The 22126-nt window shown below is 41.8% G+C and overlaps 2 pseudogenes; both read left to right on the forward strand.

Moving 5' to 3' along the window:
* Positions 1–302: 302 nt before the first annotated feature.
* Positions 303–11883, forward strand: LOC101526330 (ubiquitin carboxyl-terminal hydrolase 8-like; annotated as a pseudogene).
* A 59-nt stretch (positions 11884–11942) lies between these two features.
* LOC118757857 (protein phosphatase inhibitor 2-like) overlaps positions 11943–22126 on the forward strand; it is an 87135-nt pseudogene continuing 76951 nt past the window's right edge.

Raw genomic sequence — 22126 nt, forward strand, 5'->3', positions numbered from 1 at the left:
GGCTATCCGCATCAAAAATAAATAGACCTTTAAAATAATTAGACACATTTCTAAATGTACATTAGATCTTGTATTATTAGAAGGAATGGATAAACAGGATGGAAAATGAATCACTTAACATCTTAAAATATTTCCTAAGTAGTTATACTATCTTGTGTCAAAGAATATCTGTGGTATAAACATGTCAATACCGAATCGCTTCTCTACCCCTGTATGAATAAGGGTATTGTGCCCAGTAAAGGAGTCCCTCTTGGCCTGGCACAAAGAAGGAAAGAAGCCATGCCTGTCCTACCCAAGTTGAGATGCAGGGCGAGCCTTCCTTTCTGGAGCTCCAGGGTGATGTGGTCTCCTCGCTGACCCTCTCCATGGAACAGGACCCCATCTCCTTGCAGGCTCTTCAACTTGAGGGAGATGACGTCTTTGAGAGTGCTCATGAGCTTCTGACTGAACCTGTACAGCAGCGAGCTCCGACCGACAATGTCGGCATTATCAGATTCTGCACATGGAAAAAGTCTGGGGAGAAAAAATGTCAGCGTGTGTCTGCAAAGTAACTGCTCGTTTCCCATCCCAGCTGCTCTCCAAGTCACAGGATTGTTCTCGAGGCCTTGAACGTCCTCTCTCAGAGCACGTCTATAGACTAGGTCAACCCTATTCAAGCTTAGGCAAATTACTTACTACAATCAGACTCCACACTGCCTGGGTCGATGCCAGCTGATCACAGCCTAGGGGTAACAGCTCTGGTTAGTGCCTTGCCAGCTTTGACTTCAGGGCAAAGGCCACTGTGTAGTGGCCACTCACCACTTAGCTTCCCTGCCCATCTGTGTCTAAGAGTTGGGCCTGCTCAATTTATTATCTCATGTTCACTGCTGAAAAATATAAATGTGCTTTTTTGCTGAGTCTGGTTGAATAGCACCATCTTCTCTGTACTCTAGGACCAGCAGAAGTCCTTTAATCAGGGAAGAAAGGCTTGGTGGTGTTTGAACATACAGGAAAAATACAAAGAAACTTCATCATCTTTATTAAGCATTTGTACTGTGAATAAACAATACAGTTTTCAAATTCCTCACACCTAAATCAACTTAATTTTAAATTCCATTTTCCCATGGATCCTTCAATATGCATTCATGCCCTTTTGATTTTTACATTTCCCTGTGTTGGTGAAATATATATAGTTTAGTGTTTATGGACAACAATGTCCATCAGTTGTTGTTAAACCAGAAAAGAGAAGGAATGATAGTCATGGTTTGAATGTGTAAAGACCTAAACAAATCTGACAATCTATAGAACTATATCATAAATAATGATAATAATAATAATAATAATAATAATAATAATAATAGAAAAATATCTGGAAAGTATGTACTAAAAAGGCAAATGGGTCTTTAGGTGAGATTGTTATTACATATTATTTCCATGATATTTTCCTACTTTTTAAATTTTAATGATATACTGAAAGATCTTATTATTTTTTAAAAAAAGCATAAGCTTATTTAACTGTAATTTAAAACATAATTGATATTTCCTGCTTAACAGGGGTGCAATGGTAGAAAATGCAAATGTAATGTGGTTGGGATTACTCTTATTTGAAATCTAGCACTCAGGAAAAAAGTAATCTTCATTATTTATAAAGCAATTAAGACATTCAGCTTTCAGTTCTGGGATCATCTCAGATGAAGTTTCTTTGGAGATCCCTCCAACTGAACTGCTGATCTCAGAATCCCAGTCATGAAGAGACTGTGTCAGCCAGTGGATTCTGAATAGCTTTCATAGCGATTGGAATGGTGCGATTGGCGGCAATTCAGACCTGTTGAACTATTAAAACTGCTTGAGCAGCACCCTCGGAGCGTGCCTCACATGGGGGACCAGGGATGGGTGGGAGGTTGGGTGGGGCTTTTCCCTTCGTTTCTCCCCTGACCCCAGATACAGGGATAAAATGATGATGTTAGTGTGGAAACAATGGTATTACCCACTTTTCTGTAGCCCTTGACCCTTTGTACTCTCATCAACTAAGTAAGATTATTAAAAAAACAAAACAAAAACAACAAAAAAACCCTTTCAGCTTGAGCATGCAAATAATTGTTTTTTAAGCCAAAGACCTAAAAACCTCCTTTCTAAATTTCAGTTTCTGAAAGCAAAATGATTAACGAAACCACACTTTCCTGCAAATTAAGAAAAAAAAAGAAAACAAAACAAAAAACCTCCAAACAATAAAAGGGACTGCAGGCTTCTTAGGCTGTAAGAAGAAATTAAAGATACAAAGTTTTTCACCAAGCAAGATTTTCACTCTTAGAACCTCCCAGGGTCATATACACTAAATTTTTTATGACAGACATTTTCCCCAGACACAAGGCTGCTACATCCAGCCAGCAACCATTAGTCATGCAGTAATGAGGGCCATTGTGTGGATAAGACCATGGATGTTCAACTAGCGTACCTTGATCACCCCGGGCAACTTCACCAAATTAAGGCTGCTTTCCTTGTCTGCAAATGGGATCATTACGTGCATTAGGGAAGACTACTGTGAGAAGTAAATGTATTACTAAAGAAATAAACCGTACAAAATGATGTTCTGCTTAGCACATTATGCTAATTAATTCAGCAGTAAGTTGCAAGTATTGTAGCAATCAGAATTTTTTTTTTGCCTATTTGTCCAATGTGGTGGTTGTCAGTCTTTCTCCCACCCAAAGAATTTCCCCCACCTTTCAGTTCTTGAGTCAACAGCTTCCTGTCCACTATATCCCAAGATATGCCCAAATTTCCTGCCCTGCTATATTCTGGCTTCAGTTTCCCAGATGAAATCATCCAGGTGTGCAGGGTAAGTACATTATGTTTTCAGGCTCTTTTTTCTTCATTTTTTTTTTGTTTGTTTTGCTGCCACTTTGCCACTGTGACCCACTCTGGGATAGTAACTTTATTCTTGGGAGATTTCATGCCCAGAAATGAGTAGTAAAGTCACGCTGTCCTTGGAGCTCAGCATGGGGAAGACCGAGAAGGAATTCACAAAGACTTGCTCAGAGAAAGTGAGGGGTTAACTGGTCTTAAATTGTCTGTGGGGAAGAAAAGAGTCTCATGGGTGTGAGAAGGAGTAGGGTGAAGCAAGATGACAGAAGCCTGCAAGGTAGAGCAAGGGATGGGCAGGAAGTCTGCTTCCCACTAGGGTTATCTCCTTCAGGCTGTCACAACATAGGATTGTCGTTTGCACAGCCATCTAAATAGCACACTTACTCCTTGTTGCATTCCCCCCATTTCCGTAGGCAGATAGTGTTTAAACTTGGTACTCCACAGCACAGAGCACACCTTTGCATTTCTACTCAATGTGTGCTCTGTTGGAGTCACTGTGCATACATTGCTCGTTCTGAGTTTGCTGCCTCTTGCCACCCTGACACAGTGAGCTACTTGAGAGCCACCAGGTTCAGGATGAGGGGGTGAAAGGACAGCTAGGGCTCTTTGCTGTGAGAGAACATCATGGCCATGGTTGTTCGCTTCCTGGAGCATCAGGGTAGCAGGAAACAGGGCAGGTGGGGCTCTCTGATGGCTGACCACATGATGAGCATATATTCTTGCAATCTGGTGGCAACACTAATCACAGGGAGAAGGCAACCTGCTTGGAACATCTCTCCCACTGATCTAAGTGGCCCGTGTTTATTGGGATTTCATGTTTCTTGCAAAATGGTGCATGAGGTTGTACTCATTGATACACCTCATGAAAGTGATGCAATAAGAAAGCTCGTGTTGAAAACTATATCATATACATACACACAAATAGCATTTGTTTTTGTTATTATTTGCTCCAGAGCTTCTGTATTTAATTTTACTCTTTTACTTTTTTTATTATTTATGTTATTATTTCATGATACATTTCTACAGGCTCCAAGATTTCCATTCTCAACTCCCCAAATCCATTCCCCATCATTACAATAGTCCAGTTCTTCATAATCAATCATTGATTCATGATTCTGTCATTTAAGTGTTTCTTGACATTGTAGGCTTGAACGATGGCAGAGTCCAGCATCCTGTTGTCAAGATACATTCAGCAATCCCATCAGGAGCCCATCTTTGATTTAGAAGTAGAGACATACACTGCATTGCAGAATTTAGACTGTCATCATGGCCTCTAGAAATAAGCATGTTGGGCTGGACCAGAGCCAGGAGCCTCCACTCAAAGTGGGAATGTTGGGGGTAGGTGGAGACAGCACAACAGCTCAACTGGCTAATCCTCTGTCGTGCAAGTGCCAGGATCTTATATGGGTGCCAGTTCGTGTCCTAGCTGCTTCACTTCCCATCCAGTTCCCTACTTATGGCCTGGGAAGGCAGCAGAAGATGGCCTAAAGCTTTGAGACCCTGCACCTGCACGGGAGACTCAGAAGCTCCTAGCCATAGATTGTCTCAGCTCTGGCCCTTGCATCCACTTGGGTTATGAACCAGTGGATGGAAGATATTTCTATATCTCCTCTGTAAATCTTATTTTTCAATAAAAATAAATCTCTTTAAAAAAAGGAAGTAGGAATGTGGGTGTCTGACAGGGTGGCAGAAACCCAACTACCCGAGTTGTAATTGCTGCCTCTCAGGGTGTGCATTAGCAGGAAATTAGACTCGGAAGTAGTCAGGACGGAAGCCAGGTAACTGCCAGCTCTGGCAGTTACAGGCCTTTGGGTGACAGACTAGCAAGAAGGAAGGTCTTTGCTCTCGGCTCTCTGACTTTCAAATAAAAATGAAATAATAAATTTTAAATGGAGCTAGTAGGGGCAAGCATTTGGTGCAGCAGTTAAGAAACCACTTGAAGCAAACACATCCCATATTAGACTGCCTGAGTTCAATTCCTGGCCCTTATCCCAATTCCAGCTCCCTCTGCACCTCTGGGAGGTAGCAGCTGATGGCTCAAATAGTTTGGTCCTTATAACCATATGGCAGACTCAGACTGAGTTCCTGACTCCCAGCTTTGTTCTGGCCCACTTCCACCTATTACAGACATTTGGTGAGTGAACCAGTGGATGGGAGAACACTTTGTGTGTGTGTCTGACTTTCAAATAAATTTTAAAAATATATGGGTAACTAAATTAAAGTTTAGTTCTGTGTTTCCTTTTAGTTAAGCATGTGCTGCTTACTCAGTGGCACATTATTTTATCAGGGTGCTACAATTTATTGTTGATGTTGTTGTTGTTATTGTTGCTGTGATCAATGTGACTGTTATGAAATGATGTCAATCCGAAAAAGTAAAAAAAAATAATTTTCTTTGATGGTTTAATCATATTATGTCCCGTTAATAGGAATATTTTCTTTTTTAAAAATGATGTGTTCAAATTGTACGAAAGGCTCTTTCTTTGATGATGATGGTCATGGTTTTTATTTGCCAATTTGTTATGATAATATTTTTGTTGATTAGATAAGTATTAGAAGATGAACTAACCTTCCATTTAAGGGATATAAAATATATTGTCTTGATGTATTATCATTTTAAGTTTTGCCAGGCAAGACTTAATAACATTTTGTCAAGAATCTTTGTTTCTTTATTTATGTGTTAAGCTGCTTTATAATTTTACTTTGTATAGCTTCTCGGCTTTATAATTTTACTTTGTATGTTGCTTCTATCATTTTTGGTATTTGAGGTGTAATAATAAAATATGTGAAATAAAAAAAAAAGAATTAAGCATGTTAATGTGTCTTCTTCAGGACTGTGACACCTGCGGGATGCGTCAGTCCTTGTTCTGTTGCTATAGCAGATGCTTTGAGAATATGTGATTTTACAAGTCAAAATGAGCCTTGATTCACTGTTTCGCAATCTGTCCAATAGTACAGTGCTGCTGGCATCTTCTCAGAGTGTCATAAGGACCCAGGGTAGAAGGACATGTGGGAGAGATTAAATGCAATTGGAAGCTTCGTTTTATGACACATTGTGTTTATAAAATAATAACATAAAATAAAATAAAATAATAAAATAATAAAAAATAAAATAAAATAAAAAACATATTCATGCCTTTGAAATGGGCATTTTTGCCAACATCATCATGACTGTGCAGATTTTAATATGGTATTTGGACAAAAAGAAGAACAGTCATAACAGATAACAGCACAGAAGTTGAACAAATTCTGGTCTAACATGTAGGATGCTGATGGCATTGAGCAGTTAAAAAAACAACTTGGAAGCAGAGCCAAGTGTCTGAGGATAGAGATTCAAGAAAAAGTAAAAAACCTGAGCTTCCATTTTAGATTAAGGGAGACACATTCCTAAATCATTTAATGTATGGGGAAATGTATGACCAATTTGGACTGATAGTAGGGACTTTTTGTTTTGTTTTTTTTTTGTTTTGTTTTGAAATTCATCTGTCATCTGTGTCTTAACTGTTCTCTGTTGCTACCACAGAATGTCTGAGGCGTGGGTTGGAAAAAGGAAGAGACCAACCTGCCCATGATTCTGGAGACAAAACATGCACTTGCCTTGCTGTTTGGGCTCCTGGGAGAAGGCAGAAGGCTATGTGTAACTGGGAACTGCAATGAAAGATCTCTTCATTTTGTTGTAGCAACTCATGCTCATAGCAACTTAGTCTTGCAGGAGTTAGAAGCTACTCCTTCTTTCAGAAGTCACCCATTCCTGGGAGATATCAAATTATTACATAGAAGCTTTACCAACATTGTAACAAGAACAATTACACTCAATCAGAAGTGACCGGTAATGGGTGCCTGACTCAGGGCTTAAAGTGCCACTTGCATCACGTGCATCCCACATGGGAAGGCCTGGTTCAGGCCCAGCTCTGCTCCTGATTCCATTTTCCTCCTAAAGCCCAACCACATCACTGGGTCATCCAGCACCTGCTGCTTCCATAGGTGTGTTAACGAGAAACTAGTTCAGCAGCAGAGCCAGGACTCAGATTCAGGCACACCCATCCAGGATGTCCACGATGACATATTAACTGCCACATCCAACAATCATGCCCCAACAGCTGCCATCCACAAGGCCAATGACCCCAAGCACAGCTGTAGGATGTTTGCTTGCTGGAGAGGAAAGTACCCCTCACTTTCTCAAAACTGATTTTTAGAGTCTTAATACAGCAAACACAAGTTGATTCAATCTGTGGTTTTAAGACCAGACTCATTGACAGAATTTCCTAGAATTTGAAAAATAAGCTAATAGAGGGGTACCCAAGCTAAATGCAAATTATCCCATAACTAGTAAGCTGCTTCTTCAAGGGATTTAGGGTGGCCACTAGAGGATTGGATAAACACTGGGAGGAGCTAGGGAGAGTATAAAAGAAAGCCTGGAGTTGCAATAAAGATCAATCTGTCATCGATTGGCATTTGGTGTACTGCGTGTTGTCTTGTGTTGTCCTGTGCGTTGTCTTTGTTGTAACCCTAGTCCCTCTGCTCTGCTCAGCTCAGGGTACGTGGCGACGCGGGCGTTGCCAACATCTGGAGGTCCCACCGAGTTTGAGAAAGAGAGGATACGACGAAGGGTCGTCCCAGGAGTCTGGCCATCTGATTCAGGTAAGTGGGACGTATTGTAAGTCTCTCCTAAACTGGTAGGAGAGGGAGTTTCATTTTGAAATAGAGTCAGGTTTTAGTTTTATTTTGAAATATAGTTAGGTTTTAGACTTATTTTGAAATATAACTAGGTTTTAAATTTATTTTGTAAGTTTTTGATTTATTTTGAAGTATAGTCAGGTTTTAGATTTATTTTGAAGTATAGTTAGGTCTTGGTGTTTAATTTATCCGGTGAAAAGAACGATAAAATGGGTTCTGCCTTCTCCCGGGATAAATTGGCCACCGAGCTTGAAGAACTTCTACATCAACTGGGGATGCCAATTAAAATTAAAATGATTAGAAATTTTGTTAAAGCCATTCAATCTAGCAGTCCTTGGTTTATTGTTTCAGGCAACTTGAGTATTCCCGATTGGGAACAGGTTAAGGCCAATTTACAATCCTGTTTACAAAAAGACCCAGATAATTTCCCCATTGTTAACTTTTCTTTGTGGCACTTAGTCCGTGATTCATTATTTACTGATAAAGTGAAAGTTGAGAAACAGTTAAGAGAAGTACAGACTACTTTTGAAGCAATCCAGGGGTGGGAAGTTCTACGGTCCTTGGAAGCCTGGAATGAGGTGGCCTCGAGTGAGGCCACCCCGAGTGAGACCTCTTCTTTAGAGGAGAGTGAGGTCTCTTCTTTAGAGGAGACTGAAGCCTCTTCTTTAGATGAGAACGAGGCCTCTTCCTCGGAAGAGAGTGAGGACAAACGAGATGAGGAGGTTTTCTTAAAGCGGAAAATTAAGGATAAAGAGAAGGTTTTCTTAAAGCGGGAAATTAGGGCCATTAAAAGAAAGTTAAAGAAAGCAGGAATAGGTGCACGATCCTCTGGCAAATTGTCCAGTTCAAGACCACCACCATATGTCCCTAATTTTGTGACCCCTACCGCTCCTCCTGAGGAGGAAGCCATGGCCATTCACCCAATAATTACTCCACGCGGCCATGGAGTGATGGCCTCACTGATCAGCCGGTGGGTGGGGTTCGATGCTTCCCTGTAATAGAGGTCCCAGTTCGAGGAGGTCCCCCTCGCCGGGAGCATCAGCCCCTTCAATTTAAAGACCTCAAAAATGTAAAGCAGGCTGTTAAAGATTATGGTGCCCAGGCACCCTTTACTCTTGCACTCATAGAATCCTTTTCGAGTTTGGATCTTACTCCTAGTGATTGGATGCAATTGTGCTGCTCTGCTCTCGATGGTGGCGACTTTCTCCTATGGAGTGGGGACTTTCAAGATAGGTGCAGATTTTTTGCTGAGCAGAACGTGGCTGGGGGACATGCAGATCGAAGCCTTGAAATGCTTACTGGCACTGGACCTTTTGAGGGCATCCAACAACAAGTTAATTATGACCTAGGAGTTTATGGTCAGATAGCAAATGCAGCCCTTGGAGCCTGGAAGGCCTTGCCTAACGCTAATACAGGAGACCAGCTTTCCAAGGTCTTGCAAGGCCCTACAGAACCTTTTCAAGAATTTGTGGACCGTATTATGCAAGTTGCTACTAAGATCTTTGGTAACGTGGAACCAGCAATGCCAGTAATTAAGCATATAGCCTTTGAGAATGCTAATAAATATTGCCAGGATGCTCTCAGGTCCCACAGAGATAAGTCCCTGCAGGATTATCTCAAAATTTGCAGACATATTGACTCCACCCATGCCCTTGGGCAAGTGATAGCAGCCTCTGCTCAACACCCTCAGCCCCACCCTAGGGCGCCTCCCAAAACCTGTTTCAGATGTGGACAGCTTGGACATTTTAAAAAACAGTGCCCCAAAATTCCGCGACAAGGAAGATCACCCCCACAATCCTTGCAGGCCCCAAATCTTTGTCCAAGATGCCATAAAGGCTATCATTGGAGCAGTGATTGTAGGTCCAGATATGATGCCCAAGGCAATCCCCTATCGGGAAATTGGGTGAGGGGCCCGCTCTGGGCCCCCCAACCTCAGGTGTACAGAGCCCAGCAGACACCTGTAACCTCTGGAACAGCGCAGACTCCTTCCAGAGTCCCTCTCCCATGGCGAGGAACACCGACATTTCAACCCTCCTCAGAGCAACACCAGGTAGCGCAGGACTGGACCTCTGTGCCACCTCTGGAGAGGTATTGACCCCGTTCCTGGGGCCCCAACGGATAAAAACAGGAGTCAGGGGCCCCTTGCCTAAGAATACCTTGGGCCTGATCCTAGGAAGAAGTAGTGCTACTATGCATGGAATCAGAGTACTCCCAGGAGTGATAGATGAGGATACCCCTGCAGAGATAGAAGTCATGGCAGAATCAGCCAAAGGCACTATAATCATTCCACCAGGAGCTAGATTTGCCCAGCTGATCTTGATCCCCAAGGTTCCAACTGACAACCCCATTCTTGAGAGAGATAGACAAGGAGGATTTGGAGATTCTGGCCCCTTGGCATGTTGGGTCTCCTACATGCAAACCCGACCCACCTTACAGTTAGAGATAGAAGGGAGAAAAATCACAGGTTTACTTGATACCAGGGCTGATAGTACAGTTATGTCCCAGGCACAGTGGCCAAGTTCCTGGCCATTAGAGGCCACCCCAACCGTTCTCCAAGGGATAGGAACTTCTCAGCCACAGAAAAGCGCCAGGTTGTTAAGGTGGAAGGATCAAGAGGGGCATTCAGGAGTTTTCCAGCCGTATGTCTTACCACATATTCCTATCAATCTGTGGGGACGAGATTTGTTGAGTGCCATGAATGTTGTATTGACTTCTCAGCCTGTGCCAAATATGCCTAATAGACAGGGATACTTTACTGGAAAAGGTTTGGGCAGACATCTTCAAGGTGACTCTCAACCAGTCTGTGACAGGGGGAAAAGATGCACAATGCCTGAAGTGCAGAAAAAGTCCACGGGAGACTTGCCCCCTGCATCAGTGACCGGAGATTCAAGTTCAGGCAAGGCTCAATGAGAACCTTTGACAAGAGCAAGAAGTGAAGAAATGGGGAGGATTGTGCCAGGACTGCCTTCCGGCTGGGCCAAGTTTCTTGACCCAATCACTGGAACCTTTCGTTATTATCATTCACCCACCAACACTGTTCATATGTACCCACCGGAAATGGCTCCTTCATCTGCACCTCCTTACACCCCTGCAACTCATAAAGCCAAGCCACAGATTCCTGCTAAACGGGATAGGGAACTGTCCAAACTGTAGCGCTCCTACTCCTCCCCAGATATATCCCAGGTCATCCAGGAAGAAAAGAAGAGGAAGCCAACAATGACTCCAACAGTTAATTGGGAAAATAAGCCGACATCCTATCCTAAAGCTGAGATCTCGAGACTTTCTGCTTCTCAGATTCGGAACCTCAATCCTGTGTTTGGAGGCTCTGGACCAGCTCTCACAGGACTCTGTAATCTAGGAAACACTTGTTACATGAACTCAATACTGCAGTGCCTGTGTAATGCTCCGCATTTGGTGGACTACTTCAACCCGAACTGTTACCAGGATGATATTAACCAGTCAAATTTATTGGGACATAAAGGTGAAGTGGCTGAAGAATTTGGAATAATCATGAAAGCTCTGTGGATGGGGCAGTATAGATATATCAGTCCAAAAGACTTTAAAATCACCATTGGGAAAATCAACGATCAGTTCGCAGGGTACAACCAGCAAGATTCCCAGGAACTGCTCTTGTTCCTCTTGGATGGTCTCCATGAAGATCTAAACAAAGCTGATAATCGGAAGAGACATAAAGAAGAAAATAATGATCATCTTGATGACTTTAAGGCTGCAGAATATGCTTGGCAGAAGCACAAGCAGCTCAATGAATCTATTATTGTCGCACTTTTTCAGGGTCAGTTCAAATCCACAGTACATTGCCTCACCTGTCACAAAAAGTCCAGGACTTTTGAGGCCTTCATGTATTTGTCTCTACCACTAGCATCCACAAGTAAATGTACACTTCAGGATTGCCTTAGATTATTTTCCAAAGAAGAGAAACTTACAGATAACAACAGATTCTATTGCAGTCATTGCAGAGCTTGCCGTGACTCCTCAAAAAAGATAGAAATCTGGAAACTGCCACCTGTGCTGTTGGTGCATCTGAAACGTTTTTCCTATGATGGCAGGCGGAGGCAAAAATTACAGACATCTGTGGACTTCCCATTAGAAAATCTTGACTTGTCACAGTATGTCATTGGCCCAAAGAACAACTTGAAGAAGTATAACTTGTTTTCTGTTTCAAATCACTACGGCGGACTGGATGGAGGCCACAACACTGCCTACTGTAAAAATGCAGCAAAACAGCAGTGGTTCAAGTTTGATGATCATGAAGTTTCTGACATCTCTGTTTCTTCTGTGAAATCTTCTGCGGCTTACATCCTCTTTTATACTTCACTGGGATCACGAGCAACTGATGTAGCCACATAAGGATGTGGCTCATGATGTAGGTGATGAGCTAGTTACTTTTTAAAAGGCTCAGCAACGCAATGGTTGAAATACTTACAAAGGTAATGGATAGGTAAAGCTGGACATGTAGAGGAATTCTGGAACCATAAGAGCTGTGTTACTAGCCCTATAGAAGTCAGACCAGTGCTACTATCAAAAAGAGACAAAAATTTTCTAGTTTGCTCCAAAGTTAAGGTATTAATTGGATCCATCCCCTATGATTCCCAACAGGTGGTATGGCTGCAGAATAATATTGATGATTGGTTTGTTTTTTGTGCTCCCATTGTTTACAGGCCTTTGCCTATATGGGGGTCCCCAAACAAATCAAGACTGATAATGGACCGGCCTATGTTAGCCAGGGTTTTGAGAAGTTCTGCCAAGATTTCAATATAACTCACAAAACAGGCATCCCTTATAATCCTCAGGGTCAAGCCATTGTTGGACGTGCTAACCGCACCCTTAAAGTTTATCTAGAGAAAATAAAGAAGGGGGATGTGGCTGAGCATTGCAGCTCACCCCATTCCTTATTGGCATCTGCCATCTATGTGTTAAATTTTTTAACTGTCACTAATGATGTAGCTTCTGCAGAGGGCCATTGGCTTCGCCCTGCTAATGAGAATAAAGGCCAAGTAAAATGGAAAGATCTGGCCACAAATAAATGGCGAGGACCAGATCCAGTACTAACGTGGGGGCGAGGCTCCGTTTGTGTTTTCCCCCAGGATGAAGAAACACCTAGATGGGTTCCTGAGAGACTTACACGACAAATCTTCTTGGCTCCAACTCACCATGATCCCACTCCTAATGATGTTCTTGCAGGATAGGAGACCTTGACAACAGTGGTGCAACTTCCTGGTATCCTGCCCATGGGAAACGCAGATCTCCAGCTGCTTCCCGATTTACCATCATATATGTGTTACCCCTGTGAAATGGCATTTAACTGGCAGCATGGATGCTTTAGGAACAAAGCGGAATCTTGGCCATGAGGCTGATGGTCATAGCCATGATTGCAGTATTGTTCACTCTTCTTTGCTGCCTATGCAGGCAACAAGCCTGGGAGCAGGTCATTATTTGACAAACCATGATGGTTTTAGCTGTGGAAAACCCTAGCGCTCAAGTTTGGTTGAACATGGTGTGATGGGCAGCCAGAGACGGGTAAGATCTGGCAACACTGATGACCAACCTAAGACAGGGATTCCCCATGTGGGGCTCCCCATGATGGGTAAGGCGTCAACTGACTGCTGGACAACCTAAGACAGGTGTCCATTAAAAAAACAAAAAAAGGGGGACATGCAGGCCCCGGTCTCCCAAGGATTAACTCCACAGCTTAGCTTGTTTCTCAGAGGGAAACAGGATGAGCAATTTTGGCCTGATACATCTAGCCACTGGCTTAACCGCAAGTTCCTGCTTCCTATTTGTCAAGTTATCTGCCAAGGGATTGGATAAACAAGGGAGGAACTCAAGGGATTTAGGGTGGCCACTAGAGGATTGGATAAACACTGGGAGGAGCTAGGGAGAGTATAAAAGAAAGCCTGGAGTTGCAATAAAGATCAATCTGTCATCGATTGGCATTTGGTGTACTGCGTGTTGTCTTGTGTTGCCCTGTGCGTTGTCTTTGTTGTAACCCTAGTCCCTCTGCCCGGCTCAGCTCGGGGTACGTGGCGACGCGGACGTTGCCAACAGCTTCTCTCAGTTCAAGATATATGCCACACACACTGCACTTTGTCCTAGAGGTTCGGAGACGCCAGTGCAGGCAGCCCACAGACTGGGCCTGTAATTGCTAAACTGGCTGTATGAGCTTGTTTTTGTTTTGTTTTGTTTTGTTTTGTTTTTTAGGAAGACAGGTTTTGGCAGGCATATCCTGGAATATGTGATAGATATAAGTAGTTGCCAATAAACCAGCTAGAAAAATGCTTAAATTAGTAAAGCATCCCAAGCTCTAATTCTCCAGAGAGCTGGGAATGGCTCAGGGGTAGGCTCCAGAGTAGGAGCTGGCTCTCCCCCAGGCTGGCAAACTGAGGCTCCAGTAGGCAATTAGTCCCACTTGGACTGTGATTGCTCACAGTAAACGTGGGTTATGTCATTCTCTATTATAGTAGAAAAATGAGAATTATTTAGGCAGTCTGCCTACTTTCACTGGAGATCTTGGCCTTTGAGTGGCAACCACAAACCACAAACATTTTTGTACCATCAGCTCCGATTTACAGAGTCTTTCAATACTTCCTGTGACTTTTCCATAGCATTTCCAAAATTTTATTACTTGAAATGAATGACAAAGATTGCTCTCCCCAGCTAACAAGGACAACTCCTAAGAACAACTGTTGGTACAATTTTTTTTTTTACATTCCTGCATATGATAACAGGTGAAAAACACGGATAGGTCTTAAAACAACAGAGAAGAAAGAAGTGTAAGTGAACTCTGTGACTCCCACTTTATTCTTCTTTTACATCTGATACATATGCAAATGACATTGCATTTAGTGGGATTTTACCAAATCAAGCCAAGCATTTACAGAGACAGGACACCGGAAGACAAGTTCCACTGGGAAGATTTTACGAAAATATCTTTGAATGAGAGTGTATTACAAAGCAGTGAATTCTGATGCAGACCAATCTCAAAGTGCTGCCAACTTCACACTAGCCTGCTACAAGCTCACTGAATCTGGAATCCTATATCTTGGTGGAGACAGATGAAATGAATTCATGAAGTCCAAAAGTTCATGGAGAATGCAGATTTAAAAATAAGGTTTACTTGTTTCCAGTTCCATGAAGAATGTTTTGGGCAATTTGATTGGGATTGTGTTGAATGTATATATTGCTTTTGGCAGTATAGACATTTTAATGATATTGATTTTACCTATCCAGGAGCATGGGATGTTACTCCATCTTTTGAGGTCTTGTTCAATTTTTTTTTAAAGTAGTTTGTAGTTTTCTTCAAATAAGTCTCCTACATTTTTGGTTAGATTTATTCCCAGATATTTCATACTTTTCTCTGTTATTTTGACTGGTATCTTGCTGGTTAAGTCTTTTTCCATCTTGGGGCTGTTCGCATACACTATGGCTGTTGATTTTTGTTCATTAATTTTATACCCTGCCACTCTACCAAACTCTCGTACAAGTTCTAGCAGTCTCTGTATTGAGTCTCTTGGCTCTTCTACATAAGGAATCATATCATCTGCGTATAGTGAGAGTTTGACTTCTTCGTTTCCAATTTGGATTCCTCTGATTTCTTTTTCTTGTCTTATGGCCTCAGCAAGTACCTCTAGAACTATGTTGAATAGTAGTGGAGAAAGTGGACATCCCTGTCTTGTTCCAGATCTCAGTGGGAAGGGTTCCAGTTTTTCTCCATTCAGTATGATGCTGGCGTTGGGTTTTTCATATATGGCTTTAATTATGTTGTGGGTTGCGGGGAAAAGGGAACCCTACTCCACTGCTGGTGGGGCTGCAGGCTGGTACAGCCTCTATGGAAGTCAGTATGGAGAATATTCAAACAACTCAAATTCAACATACCGTATGATCCAGCAATAGCACTCCTAGGAATATATCCAGAACACTTGTTTTATGAGAAACCAACATGCACTCCTATGCTCATAGCAGCACAATCAGTAATTGCAAAAACATGGAAGCAACCAAAATGCCCATCAACAGAGGATTGGATAAGAAAGCTATGGTTCATCTACTCCATGGAATACTACTCAGCTATTAAAAAAAACAAAATGCAGTTCTTTGTGGCCAAATGGGCCAAACTGGAAACCATAATGCTAAGGGAAATGAGCCAATCCCAAAAGGTTAAATACCACATGTTTGCCTTAATTTAAGATGATATGATGTTATCAATAACATGTTATGTTTTGAATGTTATATGTTGTGTATAAACTAAAATTGAAATGTAGGTGAGGTGGTCACAGAAGGTGGCTGGGAACTCGCATTTACTTTTAACATATTGGTTACTCATTACTATGTCAATTAATTCCATAGTGATGTAAATTTTTGCTGATGGTATATTGAAGCTTTCAATTGACTGGGATGATACTCTGCTGGCTCTGTCTTCAGACCAGAGAGGGTATACCTAAGAAGCTGTTGAACTTGACTGGACAATAAGATGCTGGACTTTATGTTTGGTATACACTTGCAATGGGGGAATCTCAACTGAACTTGAGCTGTGTTCATGCAACAAGGTGGAGGAATCCACCATGGTGGGAGGGTTTGGGGAGGGGTGGGGAGAACCCAAGTACCTATGTAACTGTGTCACATAATACAATGTAATTAATGAAGAAAAAAAAATAAAACACAGAAATCAGAAAAAAAAATAAGGTTTACTTTGCTGTGAAAACATTCCAAGAGCAATGGAAAGCTTCTCCATAGGACAGGTTTTGAAGGCCTTCCATGCATATGCAAGTTGGTTTTCTCTCTGCCTTCCCATCAGTGTGCTGCAGATTTTGTGAAGGTACTGTGGGAAGCCATACAGACAGACAGAGGCCAATGAAGCCACAGACAAAGACCTAAGCAGCTCCCATGACCAGGAACATTTATTAAAGTTAATCATATAACTGACTTTCCCCCTGAACATAGCTACTCTCTAGAGACTAGCCCCTGGGAATTGTTAAGACCCATCCCTGGACCAGGAGACTTGGTTACCATAGCAACCCTCCCTGGAACTCTGCACCCCTTGGTCTTATAACCTTTTCACCCTGCCAACATTCTGCTTTTTCAGGTCTAACACCCTCCGCCTGTGGCGCCTGGAATCCTGACTGCACTAACATTTGGCTACCCCTAATCGCCTGCCTACCCTATCCTCCCCTCTCCCAACATCCCACCCAACTGAGTATATCAGCCAACTTGAGAAAATAAAAACCGCCACTTGATCAGACTCCTGTCTTGTGGTCATTTCCTCCGCATCTCTTGTCCCCATCCCTTGATCTTGCAGGGTCTTTGTCGCGTGTTGATGGCCCCCGGGACGGGACAGGGCACAGTCATCTGGAATCACAAGCCCATATCTGATCTGCATTCATTCAGGAACGATACATGGCCTTTGTTTCCTTCTCTGTTTATTATAACTCTCTGTACATGTCTGTGCTCATGTGAAGCTCCTTGATGGAGAAGTTCTGGTTTACAGTGCTTGATGAGATTAAGAGGATTATGTCATTTTATCTATGAAAAGTCATTATTCAAGGGAAAGGTAGCATGATATTAGAGTTTAGAGTTCTCACTTACAACCATTTCCTACTACACTTTTGAGCTCTTACTTCCCAGGTTAGAATGCTTCAGAGATGCAAACACAGCCATAATGTTCAGGGATGCACATGCCCAGTGCTTCACACGACCTGAAGCACAGGTAACCCAGTGAGTTCCTGGGGGCTGAGATGAGGTGCAGCCAAGACCTGATTGGGAGCACATGCATTCTGTTTTAGCATCTGGTTTCAAATTCTGGCTCCACCTTAAATACAAGGCACTTCTAATCCATTAATGTATGAAAGAGAGATTTAATTTCAGGCTCCTGGCCTTGCTCAGCTGTGGCTGTTACTGACATCTGGAGAAGTAACAAACACGTGGAACATGTGTGTGTGTGTGTGTGTGTGTGTGTGTGTGTGTGTGTGTGTGTTGTGTATCTAGATTTTAAATAAAATGAAAACTAAAAATAAATGTACCGCATTTCAAAATTTTATGGGTAGGTGGTTGGCACAACGGAAGTCTGCTTGGTAGACTCGCATGTCATAATGGAGTGCCTCGTTTGAGCCCAAAGTACGCTGCCTCTGAACCAGCTCCCTGGTAAAGTGTGTACCCTGAAAGGTAGCAATGATTATCTAAGTACTTGTGTCCGCGCTTGGTCTTGAGGCTGAAATGATGTAATGGGCTGCTGACCCACATTTGACTATTGCAGGTATTTGGAGAGAGGATCAGAGCATGTTAGATTCTTCTCCATCCGCATCCCCACAACACTCCACCTCTCGTTATTTTGAATACCAGGAAAATAGATAGACATGCATTCCCCTTACGACATTTGGTGCTTAATGGCAAGAACTTAACCCTGCAAGCTCCCCACAGACTGCGGAATCTGGATGTTGCTGTCATTCAGAGCGAATTAGGGAAAAAGGCCACACATTATCCTGATTATGTGACGACCAAAGGATGATGTGAGGTGTCTTTTGATATCCTCATGCTTATTTCCTGCCCAGAGCATTTCAGTCTTACATGCATGTGAGTAAAAATTCACCTCCGGTTAGTTTTCACTGGTAATTGAACTTCTCTGAATGAGTATCTTAAAGGAGATAGCTGATTTAGACTGTGAATAGAATCATGGAAAAAGACATTGTCTTTTTGATTTTTTATTCATTCTGCTCTCTGCAGACAAGAGGTAAGCCTAGTGCCAGCCTTTGACAAAACCATGGAATTGATCATGTTCTTCATGGTGTTTTTCTTCTTCCATGCTTGTTTGCTCCATTTCAACTTTTAGCTGATTTATTTATCTGTTAAATTATAGGCAGCTTAGAGTTATCTTTTTTAGACCCAGAATTATATGTTTTACATGGACATCTGAATAAATGTAAAAAGGAGAAAATGAATCAAAGAGAAAGGAGTAGGGAAACTTTATACAATAAAAAGAAATCAAGGACCGATTCCAGTGTGGCTAGGGATTGAGGGTGGATCTGTGTACCCTCTATAAGCTATATGTTCAGTGTCAGAAAATGAACATGTAACTAAGTGCCATGGCCCATGGTTTATTCTCCTCTGACCTTTCTACCCACATCACCATCACAACAGTTTCCAAACAATTTGTCATGCATTGCCAATCTGAAAGAAAAGTTTTTCACCCTTGAGATCAAGTTTAGATTAGGGTGGCTTTCCAACCCACCCGCACTGCTTCTCACCATGGTGTTCTGCTCCATCCTCTGTTAGTGGTTCCCTCAAACACTGCAGCAAACTCTGTGTTCTTCATGAAACCGGTTACTTAAGCTAGAGACATTCATTTGCTTGCCCTCATTGTCTCTTGCGTCATAGGCATTATATTAGTCCACTTTCTGAACTATAGGCTGATGCTATATTAAAAGAAACAGGTTCAGCCTAGCAAAATAACTGAATGCTTAAATCCTCACCTTGCAAGTGCCAGGACCCCACATGGGCACTAGATCATGTCCCAGCTCCTCCACTTCCCATCCAGCTCCCTGCTTGTAGACTGCTAGAGCAGCTGAGGACGGTCCAAAGCCTTGGAATGTGGTACCCACATGGGAGATGAAGATTCTGGCTTGTAGCTTCAGGTTGGTTCAGCTTTGGTCATTGTGGCCATTTGGGGAGTGAACCAGCAGATGAAGATCTTCCTCTCTATCTCTGATTCTCACCATAAATCTGACCTGCCTTTTCAATAAAAAATCAATGTTATACAAAGGAAAGGAAGCAGATTGATTCAGTTCATACTTTCAGATGCTGCAGCTCCAAAACACACAGATCTGTCTCTGGTGGAAATCTTTTGATTCACTCCCTAAATATCCCCTGCAGCTGAAGTAGGCCAGGGTGAAGTTAGAAGCACAGCACCTCATCCTTTTCTTCCATATGGATGACAGTGGATCAAGTATTAATACCATATTCTACTACCTTTCTTGGTGAGGAGATGGACAAAATGAAACTAGATCCTGAATTCCAATATGTTGCTGATGTCATAACCTGTTACATCACCTGTTACATCACCATGCCAGGCTTTTTAACCCATGAATGTTTAAAGGACATACTCAAACTACCTCCAAGATGCAGAATCCAAGTAGCAGCAAAAAGGCTGAGTATATATATTTGGGGGGAGTTTTTTCTAAAAGCCAAATCCTTAAGGACTTGGTATCATCCTCACTCATTTTTTTTTTTTGTTGTTAAAGATTTATTTATTTTTACTGGAAAGTCAGATATGCAGAAAGGAAGAGAGACAGAGAGGAACATCTTCCGTCCAATGATTCACTCCCCAAATGAACGCAACGGCCGATGCTATGCCGATCCAAAGCCAGGATCCAGGAACTTCTTCCAGGTCTCCCACACGGGTGCAGAGTCCCAATGCTTTGGGTTGTCCTCAACTGCTTTCCCAGGCCACAAGCAGGGAGCTGGATGGGAGGTGGAACTACCGGGACTAGAACCAGCGCCCATATGGGATCCTGGGGCATTCAAGGCGAGGACTTTAGCTGCTAGGCCACACTGCCGGGCCCCAGCCTCACTCATTTTTTATCTCAAGAACCTGCACCAGCTGCCAAATACAAGACCGGTTCCCATAAACTCAGTGGAATTGTAAGTAAACCATGACAGAGACGTGGAAGGACATGCTTAAAGGTAAATTCTGGTTTCTAATTTTCTTTCACAAAAAGATACAAATCAAAATAGGGTTGATTATAACGATGAATATTCTGAAAATATATAATCAGATCCTTACCTTCATTTTGTGTGCCATTATATTGACTTCTAATTGACATACTGGAAATTTATGCATTGCTAATTTTTATTCCGTTTTTCCACTGAATGATCTTAGAATGATTTTACATGGAACATGTTATTTGTATGATATACGGAAGAAACACCTAAAAGTGTAATATGGGTATTTTAAAATTAACAAAATCATTTTGGCATAAACACCTTCATTGGTTTCATTATAATTTCCTTGCTTTAGTGCAAAGTGTTTAATGGGATAAAACTCAGTAATCAATATGTATACCTACATTTTGTGATAGACAATTATTTTTTTCCTTAAAGTTTATACATCAGTATAAAAGGCCAGGAATGGAAAAACCTCGCTCTTATTGCTTTCTTTGATCTTGCTGAGGATTATGATTTTAGTAATAAGCAAATTGTTGTTTGTTTTTTTACTTATTCTGGAGAAAAAGACAGTGCATGTTCCACAAAATATGGGACATTCCAGATATGAACAGTAGCTGAAAGTTCTTTCTGTACTTATGCAAAAAACATGTGACCTTTTGATATTTGAACTGCTAGGCAGTGACATCTGTAGTGTTATGGCCTTCTTAAATGACATTTTAGCACATAAATATATATAAGATAATACAAATACTTATATCACTATCATAATCTAAGTTATAGTTATGTCATTGGAAACATTTTCATGTTAGTTTGTATGTACATGGTATAAATCAGTGTTTTCCAAAGTTTGTATACATCAGATTTCTATTTTTGTTTGGGTGTGAGTACTATTTTACTTTTTATTTTGTTCATAAACGATTTATTTCAAGGAATGGTAATTTCTCAAGGATTGTTAATAAACACATTTTCATGTGTATATAAACTTGGTCTTTGTCAGATGGCTGTTATCCTGCAGCTATGTTCTTGAGATGAGCATAGGTATGTAGGTGGATGATGGCATTTTGCCATTACCTCTGTGAAGACACCAATTTTTTCTACCTTTATCTCGCTTTGCATTTCAATCCCCTTGAGAAATGCCAATGGATCATTAGCTGCATGATGTAGCACAAGGGCTTTGAAGGGAGATGACCTAGAAAATCACCCTCATGCATTAGCTCACATATGACCTCATCCCATTCATATCATCTCCATTCACTCCCTGGAGATAGTAACATGGTATAAACTGAGTCATGTTCATTAGATACTCAAGTGTGCATGCATTTGCGGTGACAGATCATAGTGGTAGTTACCCTTTAATATTACTCTGCACAAGTGTAATGAAGCAAATCTGTGTGTCTTTTCACAAACCCAAATATGGAAACCCTAACCCCTAGTGTCACAGTATTAGGTGATGAGATCTTTGGAATATAATTAACTCAGGAACTAGCATCTTCTGTGATGGGATTAATCTGTCTATGACAAGCATCTCTCTTTCTCTTTCTCTCTCTTCACCAAATGATAATACCTTGAGAACAGAGTCAATCATTTGTTCAGCAAGGAGCACTTCCCCAGAAAGGTTCCTTAATATGCATAGTTCATGTCTTAACCTCTGCCATCAAGAGGAATGCCACCCCAATTCCCTTTGCTAGAAAGTCCCCTGAAGTCTTCATCCTTTCAATAGAGAGACATCTATGGCTGGAGGCTGAGACTCAAAAAGACAGTGACATCCAACGATAGCACTGGCTCTCTGGCAGATTAGCACTGACACTGAATCTATATATCCAAAGATCTGTCAATAGCCCAGTTCACATTCCTAGTGAATTGACCCAATCCAGAAATTTGTGAATTCTGTTCATTTTCTTGACTTTCATGATATTGTTTTTACAGTACTAAGCTGTTTTTG

This window comes from Ochotona princeps, chromosome Y (genome assembly GCF_030435755.1).
Source record: "Ochotona princeps isolate mOchPri1 chromosome Y, mOchPri1.hap1, whole genome shotgun sequence".
Lineage (NCBI taxonomy): Eukaryota > Metazoa > Chordata > Mammalia > Lagomorpha > Ochotonidae > Ochotona > Ochotona princeps.